The sequence below is a fragment of the Poecilia latipinna genome, unplaced genomic scaffold (assembly GCF_001443285.1).
Source record: "Poecilia latipinna isolate Pla-1442-1.1 unplaced genomic scaffold, P_latipinna-1.0 Scaffold126, whole genome shotgun sequence".
Taxonomy (NCBI): Eukaryota; Metazoa; Chordata; class Actinopteri; order Cyprinodontiformes; family Poeciliidae; genus Poecilia; species Poecilia latipinna.
Window position 1 is genome coordinate 422,494 of NW_015112742.1, and position 18,975 is coordinate 441,468.

At 40.9% G+C, this 18,975-nt stretch overlaps 1 protein-coding gene and 1 long non-coding RNA gene across 3 annotated transcripts in view; both read left to right on the plus strand.

The window, feature by feature from the left end:
• The window catches only part of LOC106945074 (collagen alpha-1(XXV) chain-like), a 115,175-nt gene that overhangs the window by 10,315 nt on the left and 85,885 nt on the right, over positions 1-18,975 (plus strand). The gene's annotated exons all lie outside the window — the stretch shown is intronic.
• Positions 1,272-6,228, plus strand: LOC106945075 (uncharacterized). The gene is made up of 3 exons (XR_001424478.1): positions 1,272-1,812; positions 1,924-2,084; positions 5,015-6,228. It is a non-coding gene; the product is annotated as an uncharacterized LOC106945075 (long non-coding RNA).

Here is an 18,975-nt window from a genome sequence, read left to right on the forward strand (position 1 = left end):
AAGCAGCTTGTCCCTCAGGCCATTGGAAGACAGCAGGGATTCAAACTGTTTCTCACAGTGGAAAAAGTGATGGAGAAAAAGCAGGATTTGCCCAGCAGCTTGCCTGCTGATGTATGCTCCCAGAGTCCCCGAGGGCGCCACCAAGAGTTTAAGCTCAAAAGAAAGTCATGCTGTCCAAACGGAGCTCCTATTGGTGTTTGGTGTCCAGTGGACCGTGAACTTGGATGTCCAGGGTGTTTGTCAATGAAAGGAACTCTGCTTGAGATCTTGTTGGCATGTTCGCCGTGCCCCTCCTCACCGCTGCTCACTGGGGGAGGGGAAAGGGGGGGGGAGAACTTGCACTTTGCCAGGCGGCTCTTCCCTCTCAAAGCTTTGCTAAATGCGACATGAAATGTGAATCTGGCTGCGGATCCGAAAGGGCAATAAACACACAGTGCAAATATTTGAACCCATGTGCACCGGCTAACATAGCGATGCACACCTGTGGGCTAAGTTGGATGCACGGATGTACATGTGTCGACCGCAGTACCACAAGAGCACGCCGCAGTTCGAGTCGCCCTTCAGTGAAGAGCAACGAGGTTTTCAAGTCATTGCGGCTTGTTAATTAAAATTTCCGAATTGGGACAGGCAGAAGGAAAGACATAGTTTGGAGGAATTTGTTCCCTCTTCTCTTAATCTGTGATTTTATAAGATGTGTTGCTCCAGTATTTATTGATGTTTTTTTTTTTTTTTTTTTTGATTCGCATGCAATCAGTTTGAAATGTGCAAAAGTTTCTTCAAAACACTCCGGTGCCGTGAACGACAACTTGGCAAATCTAAGATGCATGGAAAAGCTCGTTAAGCGTCGTCAGTGAAAATGAATTTATATTGAGCAAAGAGGGGTTTGGTCACAGCTCGGTAAGCTTTGCTTTCACAGACTCTTGTAGATGGTGTCAGCTGTTTGAGATGCAGCTCAATACTCAATGCAATGCTGGAAAATCCAACAGACAGAGAAACAGATACGCTTTCAATCAGACCTTCAAACGATTAATTTGTGTTAACGTGAAAAAAAAAAAAAAAAAAAAAAAAAACTGCACAAGAGTCATAGGAAACAGAGCTGGACACAGTGGTCGACTTCATATCACGACCTGATAAAATTATAGATAAAATCTTTTAAACCTGTGTTTGAGAATGAGGTGAACTGAAAATTTTAATCATTCAGTTTTTTTTTTTTTTTTTTTACTTTTTTGCTTTTTAGATTTCTAGTGTCTCAACCCCACTGGGTTGAAACGTTATTTTCCTGCAGCTGAGATGTAGACATTAAAACACTGTTTCAGAGCCAGTGGATATTCCACACTCAAAAATATTAATTTCTCGGCCTTTTATGTCCCTTTTCAAAAATATAAAATACAACTAATTTATGGATTTAGAGCAGATATTTATTTTCGTTGAGCATTATGGAAAACCTGCCTACACTTTGGACTGGCTTCGGCTGAGAAACAATGTGCGGTCTCTCTCTGGTGCTCAAATGTCCCGCAGGAGCGAATGCACCACCATGGAAAGGTGCATGCAGGCCTTGATTATGCTGATTAGTTTCACCTGTTGGTGTGGTGTAAAACAAGGACAGAAAATTGAGCAAATGCAGAGAGGATACACAGTTGTGAGTTTTTGCAAGAAAACAACTTGCAGCCAGGAAAAAAAAAAAGCAACTTTAAACAAAACTGGGCTGAAAACTTTTCACTGGGCCGTCTGCCCAGTAAGGGACTGGATGGAGCTGGTGGGGCCACCAGATGAGAAGCTGCTTTCGGAGGGCTTAGTAAAACGGAGGTCCAGGTGAGCAAACCGTCCCATTGTTCTCTCATGCCTGTCACTCCCAGGCATTTTCCCCACACAGAACTTAATTGTATTGTTCAAGTTTTTTGGCATTACTCTGCTTTCCACTAGTCCATGACAATGCTTCCACTGTGGAAATGAGAAAACCCTACAGATGGATGGAAAGAAAGCATTATTACTTCACACTGAAGACTGATGGGAAAAAAAGACAAACAAGGAAGGACACGAGAAAGAAGACAGGATGCAAGGAGACAAAACCATAAGAGCACATGGTAATGACTTAATTAAGGAAGGAAGGACATGGGAAAAGGAGGATTGGAAGAAAGATGAGAAGGAACAAAGATTTGAGGAAAATCTTTCCATTTTCCTCAAAATTTTAAGATTTTGGGGAAGAAGGTCAGAAAAGTGAAGATGCATTGGAAGAATGTGAAAAAGAGAAAAGGGAATGCGGAAGGGATGAAGTTCAGAAAGAAGGAAGGAAGTGTGTAAGGATGCAAAAAAGGAAGGAAAGAAGCATAGAAGGATGGACCTTTAGACACATTTATCCTCCCTTTCTTTCTCATACTTTCCTAGAGCTGTAAAAAAAAATGCAAATATATAATTGACATGTTTCTAGACTGCACAGAAACGCCGCGCTATAGGTTCCAATCAGACACAACCACTTCTAAAAATAACATCGGGTTAGACATTATACTCCTTTATGTCGACCCCCTCATTCTTTTACCAATCAACATGGCGCCCTGCGTAGCTTTGTTGGAATCCAGGTTAATGAGCCACTTCTCCCCCCCCCACACCCCCAAGTCCTGCTGCTATCTCAAGCAGCTTCCTGTCTCATGTGGTCCTGGTTCTGCAATCCAAACTCGACTCCTCAGTCGGAGTCCTGATATGCATGTTGGCTGGAACCGAAGTGCCATTTGAAACACATTCACCTCCCGCTGCTGCATATGCAGGTGAAACATGCGAAAGAGAGGGAAATACTCAGCATACATGCTATAAACGGAGCTGACGTTTTCAATGTTTCATTTAAAAACGTGCTGCCTGCTAAAGAGGGACATCTTGTGACTTGCCTAATTGGTACCATTTCTGCTCACTAATTTTAATGGCACGCCTTCAATCTTTATTGGCTTGCAAGTACACCCATGTGTTTGCAATGTTTTCTCAAACTTTTGTTTTATGACTTAAAATGCTCATTATAATTTAACGGCAGAGCAGCACAAGACGGTCGAATCAGGGATAATTAATAAACGAGCTTAAATCAAATCCCAACAGGGTTACAACTCAGCTAAGCGAAATGTGTGGTCAAGGTTACAGCAACAATATAAGCATCTTCTTTTTTTTTTTTTTTTTTTTTTTTTTTTCATTGATATTTCGGGGGTCAGGCTGACTGATTTGATGTGCTTACAATCTTTCTCGGTGCAGAAAGACTTGAGAAATTACCTTCCTCTTGCTGCCCTTCTCTACTTGGACGGACGCAGTTGAGCATTAATGGTCTGATGGCCAGTTGACAGATTAGAGAGGAGGAGGGGGACCCGGCGCTCCCGGCTGAAAGCGACGTGGCGTCCCAGTAGGTTTTGCCGTATTCGCTACCCACAGAATACGAAGGTGACCAGATGAGTTTATCCTTTCCGTCTGGCGCAAAATGCACATGTAAAATCGATTTCAAGAAACGGAGAGCGTTTTCATAAACGCTCAAATTGACTATTGTATTTCATTTTCAGCATGCGTTTGCTGTCAGCTGAAGCAGATCCCCCCCCCCCCTCCCTTCTTTTCACTTTCATGTAACATAATAAACAACGGGGAAAGTCTTGCACACGTGTGGCTTCCAAGTCAGAAACCCCGCGAGTAACACGACTAGATTATGAACTTGTAGTTCTGAAAAGCGGTTATTCGTTACGATTCATTACCGTTGGCCATCCCTCCTCAGAGCTGGTAGTTTCTTTTTTATTTTTATTTTTTAAAAGATGGAGGTCAGTTGCAGGAGCAGACAAAGTATCTGCGTTTCTGCAAATGTCATGGCCCAATAACATGAGAGTGTAAGTTTCGTCTGAGACATGGGTGGGGGGGTAGCACAACATAACGGAGCGGAATTCAGGATTTAAACCAAAGAAACATTGAGTCTCGAAGGAGTTCAGGCACGCTTGCCTGTGAATGTCATGGCCATAAATCTACTTTTTGCCAGGCCCAGATTCAGTTGCAGTTTGAGAAAACGTTGCCGAGTTGAAAGACGTTGGTCAGAGTTTAAGCTGCCCTCTGCTGATGTGTGTAATTACAATTACGCTTCAGCTGGATCTTCTTAGCTTTTTTCAGATTTTATTAGAGAGAACGTACAAAAGGATGAGCCTGAACTGATCCAAAAGCCTGGAGGTTCTGCAGTGCCTCGCAAAAGTATTCATACCCTTTGAACCTTTTCACATATTGCAACAGCAAACTTCTATTTATTTTGGGAGGATTTTGTGTAATGTGTAAAGAGAAGGGTACAAACTAGAATTTTTTGTTGTTGTTTCAAATGAAATCTCAAAGTGTTGCATGGATTTTTATGAAGTCTCTTTTTTTTCTTATACCCCCCAATAAAGTACAGTGTTTGCCTTGGGGAGGCACCTAACCAGTAGAGTCCACCTGCGTGTAATTTAATCTGACATATAAATGTCGTCATGACTAGCCTGACCAGTAGTTAGTCCGCCTGTGCATAATTTAATCTGCCCTACAAATGTTGTCATGAGTGGTCTTACCAGAAGTTGGAGTCCACCTGCGTGCAATTTAGTCTGACATATAAATGTCGTTGTCCAGTGAAAGTGTCAGAGGTTTGTTAAAGAACATTAGTGAATAAACAGCATCACGAAGACTTGGAAAACACAGACGGGTAAGTGAGAAACTTGCGGAACTGTTTCATGTGTCGTTGTGTTCCTGTTGAAGGTTTCGACTGTGTGGCATCGGCCATTTTCTACGGCGTAATATGTTGGAGCAGCAGCTGAGAGGAAGCGGTTAGATGAACTAATCAGGAAGTGTGTGTGGTAGTATGCCCCCTCGACTCGGTGTGGGTGATGGGAGACAGAGGAACTCTGGGTAAAATAACACTCTTGGAAAATGTCTTTCACCTCGTGCATCAATCTGTTGCTGAGCAGGAGAGCTTCTTGGGGGACAGACTGCTGCATCTTTGGTGCTCAAAGCAGCGTTATTGTCCTTCTTTCTTTCTTTCTTGGAGCTAAATATCGGAGAATATTGGCTGAAAACCTGAAAGATGCTGTCGAAGAATTGAAACTGAGGCAGACGTTCACCATCCTGCATCAATCAGTGTGTTGGAATGGACCAGACGCAAATCAAAATGAGGATCTGTGGCAAAGCTTGAAAATCGTCATACAGTTCAGTAGAGCTTGGGTTGTGTTGCAAAAAATGTAATTACTTAGATGTGCATCTCTGGGAGAGATGTACATAAAGACTTGCAGATGTAGTTGCAGCAAACTGCGGCTCTGTAAAGTAATGAGAATGTGGCATCGGCCATTTTCTATGGCGTAATATGTTAAACTTTTCAAAGTTTTCAGATTTAAAACTGTGAAGCATTTTTTTCCCCTTCTCTTCTCAATTATACACAACTTTGTACACAATATATTGAAGTCGGGGGATGGGACGTGACAAAATGTAAAAACGTTAAAGTGGTATGAGTACTTTTTCTATCGCACTTTCTACAGAAATGAGGTGTTGAGATTGCTACTGGCTGTGTTTATGTGAAGGTGGCTGAGCAAAACGAACCATAATGCAGGATGAAGCCTTTTAAGAGGTCCTGGCTGGGTGAATATGCATCTTTGAAGGTCAACATTTTAGTCTGCAAATTTTTTTTACTGCAGTGGGGATAATATTATGGTAGCTGGCTGTGCTGAATAAATAGGTTCTGATGAACTCTGCACAACCTGAGCCACTGGGCAAATTTTATATACAGTGAATAAAGTTCTCATTTGTGGTTGTACGCTGGCTTGTAAGAACAGCACACCGAGCGAAGTGGATGGGGTTAGAGGCTAAGATGTTTTCTGAGCTCGAGGGGGGGTAACACTGAGAGCTTGCAGGAGAGGGAAAAATGTACTCATGTCATACAGTTCTCTCAGTTTTCTGACACTCTACCCCAGGTAAACTGGTCCCCTCTGGCCGGTTCTTGGATTAGCGACCGCTAGCCAAAATCAACAAGACGGCCAGAGGCGAAACGGCTTCTCTCATTTGCACCAAAGTCGCTAATGCCTCACAAGACCCACAGAGTGGCAGCTCATTTTTGCAAATAAAAGGTATGTTCAAACAAATGTCAGTTTGAAAAATATGACCCAAGATGTATTAATTTCTTTGTGGGAGATCGACTGGCAAAAGCCCATTATGACCTTTTGGATTCGTGAAGCAAAGGGTTGCTTTAAAATAAATTATTTTCTCTCCATACTGTGAATGTTTTGTTTGTTTGTTTTTTTTTTTTTTTTATTTCCTTTTTGGTATTTTGGTACCTACAGTATATTAAATGATGTGGGTTTTTCAGGCATTCAGGCCCATTTTACAGCAAGAACAAGTAACTTTTTTACTTTCAGTTGTTATAAAACTGCGATGTGTATCAAAAACAACTTAAAAGAATTAGATTTTGCATCATTTCCAACACTTCTCCCTCATTATGCCATTTACAACCGTTCTTAGGAGCATTGGATTGAGAGGTAATTTGTAGGATAAGCTCAGCAGACTTGCAGTTTTGGTGCTAATTTCTGCTGCCACTAGTCTGGAGGAGTTGAGTGGCTCATTGTGTGAGCAGGCATTTAGACATGAATGAATGGTTGCTATGAGAGATTTGAGGATTTTTCAAATATAAATTGAAGTAAAGCTCCTTGAATGTTTTTAATGAGGGAATAACATTATAAAATAACATAAAACTAAGGTTAACTGCTGATAAGGAAGTCAAAAGCAGTCGACTGAAGGTCTGCATGTTTTATAAGTGTCCTTGCTTCACCACACCTGAGCCAGATTACTAAATTGTATCTCGGCTTGCCACAGCAGCATGACGATTATGTAGTCATTCAGATTATAACTGTTTAAGTATAGGATAAAATCTCATTTATATTTGAGGTACTACTTTTCAAGGAATATTTAGGTATCACTGGAGATGTATGTTTATATTTGAGGCTGCATGTGTAATTTTGGCCCTACATGAATTGGAAAAAAACCCATAAATTAAAACTGCCACCTGCGATGTCGCATGAAGCCTCTTTCCAATCCACAAATGTTTAATTTCCTATCCCAAAAGAATCACCCGTGAGCACCCGAACCAGCCGAGTCTGGTGTGCAGCGGTGCCACAGAACAACATAAACTTTCATGACAGTGTTTATCTAATTTATTTTCCCCTCTGTGCAACTGTCAACAATTTCAATAAACGGCTGATCTAATTAAGGAAAAGAGGAAAATTAAGGAACAGTGGCAAAACTGAGCTGTTTTTCTTTATCCTGAGTCAACCAACTGTTGACTCAAGAGCATCTTTTCTTTTATTCTCCTGTGTCTCACCAGTTTCTAATGATGGAAGCAAGCGGTTTCAAAACATTTAATTGGATTTGTGTAGAAAAACGAAAAACACAAACGGCAAGCTGGTGGACAAAATTCATGCCTCATTTTGACTCAGAGCAGTCTGTGTGTGCACTACTGATAAATTTCCCTCATGAGAAGCTTTACGTCACAAAATCCATCCTCAAACAAGCTGCAGAATAAGGGTTTACTGTTTTTAACCTCAAAGTTTGAGAGGAAATAACAGAGAACTAACGGGGCTTTTCGGCATTCTCCTTCTAAAAAAAAAAAAAAAAAAAAGAGGGCTTCTGGGTTGTTTCAAAATGATAAATTGTACAAATATCTCCAGTGGCCGCAGTAAACGGTTCATAGAAACAACGACCCCTTCGAGTGACAACTTGGCCTTCTCTATGTGGCACGCTTTCATGTTGGTAATTATTACTCTGTGACGAAATGTCGGAGGCCTCGTACTGTTTTGATTCAGATATAAACTCTCCAGTGTATATATCGGTTCACAACGGTGTCAGTGGAGACATTGGTGTTCCCACAGCTAGACGGGATTTTACTGGCTCTCAATAATTTTGTTTAAAAACCTAAAACGTGTTGCATAAGGTCAGGTTTCCCCCATTATGGATGTTTTCAAATATCTAATATGTCACTTAGGTCTTGTCCTGTTTAACTGTTTCACATGTAAGTAAATACAGGCGGGCTCATGTTAGGCAGACTTTAAGAAAGGACACCCTGTCAGACCTCCCCCCCCCCAAAAAAAAAAAAAAAAAAGTCAGACTGGAGATGAAACAGGGAGGAATGTGGACCGGTGTGTATATCTGTGTATTTGCATCTCCGGCTTTGCTGTGTGCCCCCCCCCCGTATGGGCATTTCCAACTGGCTCTGGTGTAAATAAAGTCTCCGGCCACGGCAGGTGTGGGGAGCAGGGCCAGGAGCAGGGGAGGTCTGAGTTTCCTCAGTCCCGTGGGCTGCAGTGAAACCGTCCTGGAGAAATCAATATTTACCATGTGTATCAAAGCAGGTTCTGTTTTAGTATCAAAAAGCAGGCTGCACAGGGCACAACTTGTCCACAGTCGAGCAGCGGCAGCGGCTTGACTGCTGCTGCAATGCTTCCCATTGTTAGTGAAATAAGTTAGCATTTTCTGTGGATATGAGTTTTTTTTCTCTTTGAATCGATGGGAACAAGCTTATGCAGCTCATTTCTGTTAATTATGGGTTGAAACAATATTAAAAGTAAAATTAGAACGGAGTTTGAAGTTTTATTGTATCAAAATGCAAAGCTGATTTTTATTTTATTTTTTTTAACAGGTTCGTCCTTTGTTATTAAAATATTGCACGACTCTCGAAGTGCTGACCTTTGAAGGGGAAAAAATACAAATTAGGTATTTGGACAAAAATACACTGTATGACCTGATTGCTTTCTAAACAAAGGCAAAAAACTATTCAATTAAACTTTTACAATATATGATGGATGGATGCGACATTTAGACCGCTGGACAGGGAATGAACTCTGGAAATGTGAATGTTTTCCTCCCTCTTGTTTTTCATGCTTATCCAGATCTGGAAAACACTTGGATCAAATTCCAAACTTTTCCAAACTGCTAATTAGGCCCTGAACACTTTTATTTTTCCTCCAGCACGACAACATTTTTCTTTTTACAGCTGACATGCACACACACACATACACACACACACACACACACACCCTCTATTTTAATTCCAATTTTTTTTTTTTAGATATTTATGGAGATCTTAATTCGAAAAATCTCATGAGGGACCAGACTGGGTCTTTGTCTCAGTCCGTCCCTTCCTGTCTGTCGAAAGCGTGTGGAAAAACACTTACATGTCTTCGCTTTGATTTGCAGTGTGTACAGAGGGGTTTCCGTTGGAGACTCTCATGTGGTCCTGGGTTCTCGGCTCCTGTCTGCACACTGAAACTGTCTCACCATGGGGCGTCATGACAAGACAGTGCCTTGAGTTTATCAAAGGGATTTCCCCCCACACCCCCCACCCCAAGGTTGCACACCCAAATGTTCCAGTGAGGGGAAAGTCTGTTAATGTAGTAAAAGAGGTACAAATTGACTCGTAATGCGCCTTTATCAAAGAGCCACTGTTAAGGAAGCATTACGCACCAATCGGGGAAAATACAACTGTTGGAAAGCAAAACAGCACGTAGATAAAGTAGTGTGAGTAAACAGACTCTAAAAGCTAATTATGCAATTGTGTGCAAGATTAGATGAGTCATGAGAAGTAATTTTTAGCACATGTTGGGATGGTTGTTTACCTCATTCTTACCAAGCTAATTCAGAAGTATTCGTACCCTTTAACTTTTCCACTTTTGACACGTTGCAGCCACAAACATTTAGTGTCCTTTTTAAAAGATTTTATGTGACAGACCGACACAAAGCAAAGTGGTGCAGAGCTGTGATGTGGAAGACAAGTGATTCATGTTTTTCAACCTTTTCTACAAGTAAGGAGCTCCAAAGTGTGATTTGTATTGGCCCCGTTTCTCCAACTTATTAACTCTAAAGACCACCTTTGGCTGCCATTACGGCTGCATTTACCTTGGGGGTATGCCTCCACCAGTATAGTTCAGTTGCCAGTATAGCAACTGAATTTTTTTTTTTTATTTTTTTTTTACTTTTTTGCATCCACTCACTAAGGTTCATTTTCAAGTCTCAGCACAGATCCTTTGAAAGATCTGTGCTGAGACTTTGACTGGGACATTCTAACACAAAAATACTCCAAAACATTGAGTATTTTATTGGCATACCAGGTGTGCACCAGCTGTGCCAACGTCTGTCTGTATGCAGAGTCCTTGATCAGACCCATAAAGCAGTGGCATCATCTGCAAACTTCACGAGTTCCACAGTTGAGAGAGAAGCCACCTTTGGGATGAAATGGTGCTCCTTGAAATATAGCAGAAAAACAATTTTTCCATTTTAAATAATTCTTTGCTGTATAGACTTTTTTTTTTTTTTATATATATACCTGGTGTTATAATTATGATAAAGCCACAACATATTATTGCAGTTCTGCCCAGCTCTCTATGTTTGGATGATTAATTTGTTAGAACTTAGTCATATTTTTTAAATATGTTGTTTTCCAACTTAATCGCGTTTTAAACGTCTCAACATCTTCATGACGCCGTTTTTTTTTATTATAAATCTCTGGGGCTTTCTCCGGACAGCCGGAATTATCCTTGGATGAAATTACACAAAAGTGGAGTCTGTTTGTTCATTAGGTAACTTCTGAAGACAATTAGCCGTATTAACTTTATAGGACTAAATACAAATACGCAACACACTTCAGATGCATGGTTTGACAAAGAAAAGTGGAAACTTTGCATAACTTCCCTTCCAATTAGCAATTAATCTTCATTGGTCTTTTAGGTAAACAACCAATAAAACGCATTAAAAGTCGAAAAGTAAAGTGAACGTGTTAAAACGGCATGAATATTTCTTTTGAGGAAACTGCATTTCAAACATTCTCCGGTGCGAGACGCAAATAAAACCGTGATCAGGGCTCGGTAATGGCGGGACCCAAACCAAGCAATTCTTCCGTCTCTTGAAGTTTCCTTTTTATAGCCGCTCTCCTTCCTCCCCACACTCTCGTCTTCCGAGAGGCCTCGCTGTCACGCCGGGGAGTGAGGAAGTCGGCGCGCTTCATTAAGTGAATGTGGCACACCACGCGATGCCACTGAAAATAACAGAGCCTCTGTTTAGGAGCGAAATGACACTTGGAAATAATGGTGAGTCAGAAGCGGGCCCTTTGGGCACTACTGATGGTTACAAGACCTCCTGCTGTGGTTCTTAGATTTTTCTATTTTTTTTTTTTTTTTTACAAGTGAGCTGGATGTGTTGGAATAGGTGAGAATTTTTCATTACACAACTTTGGTAACTGCAACTTTAAAAGCATCGCTTTACCTCCTTGGCTGTAATACGTCTGTAGTTTCATAATCTCACTGTGACATGAAGCATATTTATTCAGTGCTCCATCCCAAGTTTTCGAATGGCTGTTGAGTATATAATTTCCTGAATTAGGTTGTCAGACACTCAAATTTGATTACCTAATAGGCATTTAGTTAATTTATGTGGAGTCCCATTTAAAGACGGTGTCTTAGGTTAAGCATGGGCTAATATTTAAACAAGGATTTGAGAGCTCCCAGAGGGAAAAAGCCAAACTAGTGTATAACATGTCTAGCACGGCTGCCAAAATGGGGGAATTTGCGCCTTTCTGTTAAATTATTTGCTGGTACAGATGGATTTCCAGTGTCAATGAGCCAGACTCTGTATATGGGTAAGAATATCCTCATCCTTTGTGTAATGAAAACAAACCGCATGGATAAAAATTTCAAGAGATTTATCAAATATGTTGTCATTGCAAATTAAATCTTTCAGGGTTTTAAAATATTGATGGCATGAATCTTGGACTTTAAAGATGTGAGGTTCCTTTTTTTTTTTTTTGGTTACCCAAGATTTACAGAGCACTCACTTTCATGTGTTCGAAACATTTACTGAAAAATGACAAGCTGTGGAAGGGATGATAGTGAGATTCTCATGGCATGGTAACCTTACGTAAAAATAGCAAAGCATTGACACTGAAATTAAATAAATATGTAACATGATCTGAAACCCTTTAGTGTAAAACAGAAAAGCATGACATATTCCTACTGCTAATATAACATTATATTTATTATTAAAGTTAGATTAAATCCAATAAAACTGTTAGTAATTCTCCCTATTATATAAACCTGGCTATTGGGAAGACTATAAACCTCCATTTTCTGTGCTGCTCTTCATAAAGTAAGACAAGTGTGCAAATTAGTTGGATAATCTGACAGCATGCAGTCAGCTGCTTAACAGATACGCCGCTTGTAGCTTATTGTCCAACATTGTTACTTTAATGAGATGAATAAGTGGTCCTCCTTTAATATCCACACGAATATTTCAAGTCTTGTTAGCAAAGACTTAGAGTATTTCCAAGCACACAGATTCGTCCATCATCTCCTAAGGCAAGCGAAGGGTCAGTGGCTTCTTTCAGCCAGCTGACCAGCGGCAATGAAATGAAGGCAGCTTTTCTTAAAAAAACAAAACAAAAAAAACTACACAATTAAAAAGGTATAAAACAGCATTCAAAATATTATTTTGTAGCCATCCTACTGAGAATGAAGCCACACTGTAAAATGGTGTTTTACTATTTAAAAAGGACAAAGCAATAGAGAATTTTATTTTTTTTTTCAAAAGGCTGAATCCAGCAGAACCGAGGGAGTTTGAAAGGTCAAAATGATAAAACAGAGCACTTCTTTCACACGGTTTAAATTAACTACAGAGCTGTGCCAACACATTGTGAAAAAACAAAAAAACTTTTTAAAATAGCTTATTTCTCCATGCTTTCTCACTGAAACACTTCACCAAAATTCTAAATTGCTTCCGCAAGTCATATTCTCCACATGTTCTCTTACATAAACCTGGTAGAGTTCATATATTTTGTTTTTAGATCCAAAAAAAAAAAAAAAAGATTGGATTTGAGAGTTTTCAGAAGGTCGTCCGGTCAGTCCTGCTTGAGCTGAATTTCATCGGATTCCTCAGTCGTCAGCAGATTTTTCCCCGTGTAGCTTTAGGAAGGACTCGAAAACCGTGGGAATGTAATGTTCCTACAGATACAGAAATCATAGCCGGTGAAAAGCTAAGCGTGCCTTTATACCACAGAGAAACAAAGTCACATTCGCACTGGCCAGAATTACTATATCTATGTCTTGTGAAACTACTATGTCAGCAGGACTGGGTATGCTCAGTGATCTTTGCGGATACACATTTTGGGGTCTGGTGTAACATGCGGATAAGTCTTTATGAATCCCTACAGACAGGTGGATGTCTGCTGCACCTCCGGGTTGCTGTGGTGGCGGGGGGGGGGGGATTATAGAAGGTGATAGTGGTGGGAGCGGTGCCACAAGGCCGGTCCCGGCTGCTGCTGTGCAGCCAAGCCAGCGCCTGAGAAACAGAAAACAGATGACAGAAGGAGGGGAGCCAGGGAGGCTGAACGGCCGACTCGTGCTCTCCTTCTGTTCTGCGTCTGTGTTTACCCTTGAGGAGTGTCAATAGGATATGGCTACCATATTGCACATGATATAAGCCATACTGCAGCGTGGCATGGTGCCTCCATTTGCCCCGTTTTTGCTGGTCTTTGTATCTTTGGTGTACATGCTGTAAAATCCAATAATGACTCATCCCTCTGTTGGCGTCAGAGCTCCCCTTGCAGCTCCAGGCTGCCCGAATCGACATTAAATTTGTGGTGGTCATATTAGTTTGGTGCTTTTTTTTTTTTTTTCTATCAGCTGCTCAGAAACGACACAGAAAAGCGGGTCAAATTCTCCAAAAGCAAATTTTTTTTTGTGCCTGTTTTGAGTCAAAAATGAGACCGTTCTCTAATTTAACAATAATTACCGTGTTTTGCTCAGTCACTTTTAACGTTGCATACGTAAAGGGCTTCAGGGCGCATGTTTGTTGTACCTGAGAATCATGGGCGATTACTCATATGAAGTGGCGATCCGCTTAGAAACGGTGAACATTTATGTTTCTAACCTGGTTTTCTTAAACCTCTCAATTTTTTATCACAATCAAGTCGCTCTAATGTGTCTGAATCATATAATGCCCTCTGTGTTTCCTGAGAGTTTTGTCATTTTTGTGGCTTGACCATCTACCCCCTTGGCGCCTCATCCTTCAAGGTTCTACCCCACTGGCTACAAGAACCATGCAGGGATGTATTTCTTTCACCAACTTGAAACAGCGTGGGGATATTAATGCCCAGGTTTCTCTCACTTTTTTTGTGAGTTTTGGCAGCTGGTGTGTGGAGGCCGAAACAAAGAAGGTACTGCTCCGTTACGTATGCTGGATGTTCTACCTCGCCGTGTGTGTCATCCACTGTTAATCACGCAAAGCCTTATTAATAATATGGGCATTTACTTGGAGCACAGAAAGGGCAGAAGGAAATATGTTGAAGATGACAATGCGAGAGTTCTTGCATGGCATGCAAATTGTATGGATTTTTTGTTTTTAGCAATGCAAGAGATTCAAGACTGAAGGGTCTGTGGTCTTATGGCTGAGCCTTGGGTGCAGCTGACCTTTAAGTCATCATGCTCTTGTGGGTAACGCTGTGACATAGCAGCAGTCTCTCAGTGGTGACGGGCTTTGCCACATCCTGGACATTGCAGGCGGGGGTGACTGGGCAGACAGACCGACTCTACTGTCTGGCACAGACGGGGACTCTGAGAGGGGCAGCTGAGCCCGTGTTTGATGTCTCCCTGAGCTCATCTATCAATCGGCACCTTTCTTGGGCGCTCAAGGCTGCTTGGAGATGCCACAGATACCACACTCTGACGTCAGCATTGGCAAACAGAAAGAGGGGAGGAAAATGGGAAATGGGTACTTGCTTGTTTATGGTCTGGTGCCTTCAGAGTGAACACGGCTTCTGACCTGAGAGGGCTTTCATCGGAGCGGTGAGGGCAGGCAGGGGAACAACAACTCAAGACCGAAATAGTCGGTGGAGAGAAACCTGAGATTTCCAGCCATCTGTTGTGATGTTTAAATCCCAGAGATATGGCGCTGAAAGAACTCTTAACAATACTATTTTGAGTATCTGCATTGTAATTCACATGAAAGACGATGCGTCTGGTGTAATTAATCAGCCCATTGAGCTCGGATCCTTCAGTCACTATCGGCGAACGATGAATAAATCGAGAATGAGCTCTGCACGCCGGGTGATTTCTATAAACACCCGTGTCAAATTTGTACCTCTACAACTCTGCTGATTGACCCGACTGTTCTGGTACACACATATATAATTTCTCCAAACGACTTTCAATAAACAAACTTGTACAAAATGTCTAGGTTATGACCTGCCAAGAGACAGAATTGTCGGTGCATATTTAGAAGATGAAGTATTATTTAAACTTTTTTTTTTTTTTTTTTTGCCCAAAACCAAAATAAAGTGTTCCTCTTCTTTGAGCATATTTTTCTTTTGTGTATGTGGTAAAGACTTGGCCAACAGCTCATTTTGTAAATCTTGCGGAACCAGTTCATGCATTGAGCTCCGGAGCTGCAGGGACACAGATTCTCCTCCTTGTCAACAGTCCAGCATTTTTTTGTTTTTTTTTCCTTTCCTTGCTCTTCAGTTACCAGTGCCATCAGGCCAAGACCGGCTCTTACACTGCACCATGGGGACTGATGGGTGCCAGTGGCTATCCGTTCTTCTGGGAAACATTTTCTTGAATGAAGGCTTGTGGCGAAATGTTTACAATGTGGGAACTATTAGCAGCCTTCAAGGAGAAACAGCCCAATGCGGTGTAATCAATTCTCCTTTTGTTTGTTGAACCCACACTCCTAAACCCCAGGATCTTTGGTGTCCCGGCTGAATGGCTCATGACGTATTTGTTAGATGGGCAGCTGCTTTTTGAATCTATGCGAGGTGTAATGATGGAGATTTTAGGAACATGTAGGTGTGTTTGCTGATGAGGCCTCGCTTCGCAGTGCAGACATGACTCACTGGAATGCACAAGTCAGGTTCTTGATACTAGCACTCACTCTGAGGTCCGACACGAAAGACGTAGTGAAACACGTCACGTGTTTCCATTTTGATTTCTGCTCCAAATAATCCAACAAAAATCCCATTAATGGCAAAATGCAGATTTTTATGAAAGTGCATGACATGAGATTTAGAAAATCCAGAAGGAGAACTCTCACATTTAATGCATATCATCTGAGAAGTAGATGTTGTCTAACAATAGATGAGTTTCCCTTGGAAAAATGTAAGTTTTTTTTTTTTTTTTTTTATCTATGCATTGTTTGTAACAAAAGGAGATTAACACAGAGACTCTATTGGGCATGCAGGATCTGGAACCCACTTTCTCTTTAATATGTAACTCAATCTAATGAATCCAGGGTTTCTGTGGCAAGCCATTGCAGACTTGAAATCTTTTTTTAAATCAAGGTTAAAATTGATCTGTTCATAGTTTAATTTGTGGAAGTTTCTGTGGAATCTAATTCCAAATTATTCCGTATTTTCTGTGGAGCATATCTGAAATATTCAAAAGAGAATGAGGTTTGGGAAGCTGAAGAATCTACGCGCAATGCTACTTGTAAAGGTTTGCAAAAGCAGCCAATTCAGGAGTTCCATTCATTTTGGTTGGCACTGATTGGCTGCACCTCCAACAGAGGAGATGAGGAAGACTGTAGATTTTAGTTTTGTAGTGCTTTGATGTTTGAACTGTTAAAATATTCAGCTGTAAGCATTTTTAGAAGTGTTTGCAATGTTTAGGGAGCACTGCCACACACAAATAGCTCAAATTGCCAAACAAATCCAGATTTTTTTTTTTTTCCAGCCCATTCATCAACATTCACAATGAAGGTTTCCAGTGTGATAGCTGAAGAAATCAATCAGAAAAAGGTTGTGTAAGTTGTGTCTGCTTTGTTACCCCTATATAAAGCATTGGTATGTCTGCAGCTATCCCTCTACACGACAGCTGTACCTGTTTACAACATGCTCATTTCCGTGCTGAGACGTATGCATGCAAGTCATGTAACGAAGACCCACAAAAATCCCAAGATGCAACCAGGGAACAGGCTGATTCTGCAGCACCTGCTTTTGGAATCTGAGTATCAACACTAACCGGAGCAGCTGATTCCTCTTTTTTTTTTGTTTTTTTTTTTGTCTTTCTCAAATCCCAAAAGAGCTGAGATGATTGACGAGTTGGACAAATGCGTCATAGCTGGTTATCTCAGGCACCCTCTCACACTTCCTTCAGAGTCAGTCTCCTTAGTAGCTTTGTTGTACTTTAGTTTGAAGCTTGCTGTCGTCCACAGTAAAATTTGGCATGCACCTGTTCCTGCTTTGGCTTACTACAAGGTCCACACCACTCAAGCTTAATAATGCAACTTTTTTTTATTGCTAAACTGAGATTAGTAGGCACCATATGTATAGTTGGAGCACAAAAGACCACAACAGGTTTATTTATTTATTTATTTTTTTATATCAATGTTTCTGTGGCAGGATCAAATTCCACTTCTATGCTGCACTATATTTCAACTTCTGAAATGGACAAAACAGACTGTTTTGCAAGCTGCAGCTACGTTTCCTCCTTAAGGCACCTGGGAATGCTGTGAGATCTCAGGGAAGGAGGGGGAAGTTGTATGTTGAAGTCTGGCATGTAGACACACATCAGCATGCAATGTTATGTAAACTGAAGGAATGTTTAATATGCATATTTGCTTATATAGCACAGGCTTCTCTTGCTTATTGGTCAAAATCTTAACTGGATAAAGCCAAGGAAGCCGATATAGTTGCTTGGGGTGTTCCAATAACTCATCTGAAGAGTTATTGACATCCGTAGCAAAGTAATGTGCAAGTTAACTCCTTTGCATGGTTTGGCATTGGCAGATTCACCTGCAAGATAGATTTAACTAGTAAAACCTTTTATTAGATCTATACCCAACATGCCACTTTTAATTAGCAGGACTTTTAGTTGAGCTTTTATGTCCTTGGAATTGAAGTATGATAGACCACATTGGTCTTTTTCTCTGTAAAACATGCCATCGGAGTAAAGCAGATTTTTTTTAATATATATATTTTCAACCGTATCTCTAGTCAAAGTATTTGCTGAAAAGGCTAAAACAACTAGAACTCTGTTACAAAAACACCCAATGGGGATTCCTGCTTCACTTACTACCGTAAACATCGAGTAGGATAGTAGGAAAGGTAAAAATTTCTCTAAAGAGGGACACCAATGTCTGTAACAACTAATTTTTATCTAATGCTCTTTACCACAAAATTGTGCAATTCACTTGTTTTATTTTACTCTATAGTGCTGCTCTTTCTCTGTAACGGTTTGTGCATTTATTTGCATCACTGATAATGGGTCGTACAGCAGCCGTCCTGCTCTCTGTCATTTTATTTTGTGCCTGGTTGGCTTGCAGGTGTAGGAACTGTGACTTACCTTTTGACATGCAATACTCTGTGCGGCTGTTGAGGACGTCTATTCTATGCACGTATAATACCAAAACCACCAAAACTGCTGCTGTGAAATCCTTGCGCTACACATTTTAGTGTTGTTCAAATGTTTATGTTGCTGTAATGGATTTAAAGGTTTATCCTAAATGGATGCTTAGAACATTGTAAACACAGATGAATTAGGCAAGTTAGACATCAACACAGTCTCTGCCTTTCGTCATGATGGCACAAGATGGACGCCAGGAGTCTAAATCTGTCCCGTCTGTAAATATCGCTGGGCCGAGTCTGGACGAAGCTACATTTTGACTCCTTCACCAACTCGGTGTTGTGCTTGGATATGAAGGTATATACAAAAGGCAACTGTTGGTACACTGATGACCACCTCCACCCATCCCCAGAACACTACCTCATACTGTACAGGGCTGCCAACTAGGGCTGGTCCTCTGCTGTACATGCAGCCTTCTGGTTTCTTTATCTGCCCAAAATGCTGACATGCGAATTGCAAATTCCTTTTTAGACATTTTCCCATGAAACATAAAGCTACAGCTGGGAATTGGTTAACATGCCTTGAAAAAATAATAATATATATAAAAAAAGCCCTACCTCAGTAGAAACATGTTTATTTATCAGTAATA